Genomic DNA, 319 nt, shown 5'->3' with positions numbered 1-319 from the left:
TGTTTGTTTAATGGTTGTATGATGGGCCTGAAGATGTGGCAGTTTTTGATAGAAAGTTAACTGTTTTTGGTTCTATAAGGAGACAAATTATTTTCCTGTAGCGTGTGATTGTGTGTCCTACGATTGGCTGGTATCACCTTTAGGATATCTCCTGCTTCAAGCCCTGTGCCTCTTAGTACATGTGACTGGTTCAACACAACATCCTACTGGAGAAGATGGATGGATGGATGACATTGCATTTCTGGTTTATGTCACTATTTAAGTTTTAAACCTAAATATGAAACAAAACTGCCAGTCAAGATCTGGACACACCTACTGA

The sequence above is a fragment of the Paramormyrops kingsleyae genome, chromosome 24, assembly GCF_048594095.1.
Source record: "Paramormyrops kingsleyae isolate MSU_618 chromosome 24, PKINGS_0.4, whole genome shotgun sequence".
In the NCBI taxonomy this organism is placed as follows: Eukaryota; Metazoa; Chordata; class Actinopteri; order Osteoglossiformes; family Mormyridae; genus Paramormyrops; species Paramormyrops kingsleyae.
Note: the sequence above shows the minus strand (reverse complement) of the source record.